Here is an 871-nt window from a genome sequence, read left to right on the forward strand (position 1 = left end):
CAGTGATATTAGTTCTAAGAAGTGAGTGTTGTTGTGGTCTTTCTTTTTCTTCCATTCACTCTTCCTCTTATTCGTTTTTGTTGCCCCCCCCCCTTCCTCCCCCTTTCTTTATGTCTTGTCAACCATCATTTCGTTTCCCATGGTATTTAAGTTACTCTACTTAAATACCCTTCCTTTACTTTCACTTATTTCCTGACTACCTTTGCTTTTAATCTCTTCACATTTTTTATACTAGATTATCACGCTGTCTTGTTGTCAATAGTGATACGTGTGTACAGGTTATTCCTCCAAAAAAAGCGTATTAAATGTGTATGTTATTCGCGTAATAATTCTGGTGTTGAAATCTGCTCTCCCGTGCCACGCCTTTCTCGAAAATTGCCTCCACTTTCAAAATCAGTCAAAATTAACTTTTGAAAGAGTCAAATGAGTTATTTTTTTTTCCTCTCTCTCTTTTCCTTTTTTTTCGAGACGATAAGCACCACAAAAAAATCTTTTGAGGAAATTGAAATCGTGCCACACGAGGTTGTTAAGATATTGCTGTATGCCTGCATTACCTAACATATTCTATATGTCAAAAAAATGACAAAGATAAAATTCGTTTATTTCGTACTTCCGTTCCTCCAACACCTAATATTTATTCTGATTTCGTTGTATTTCTACATTTTCACAGAATAAAATATTATATTTGGTTCTCCTTTCTGGATCCCTTTTGTCGCTTTTACTACCAGAAGACCGAAGTTTTGTACAAAGTTTAGTATTTAATTTTTGTCACTGTTATCACTTCTAGAATTATCTGAATTTTGTAATATTTTTTTTCGTAATATACGTCACGATATTAAGCTATGCCATCTCTGTCTTTGATGATTTTGAC

This window comes from Penaeus monodon, chromosome 28 (genome assembly GCF_015228065.2).
Source record: "Penaeus monodon isolate SGIC_2016 chromosome 28, NSTDA_Pmon_1, whole genome shotgun sequence".
Classification (NCBI taxonomy): Eukaryota; Metazoa; Arthropoda; class Malacostraca; order Decapoda; family Penaeidae; genus Penaeus; species Penaeus monodon.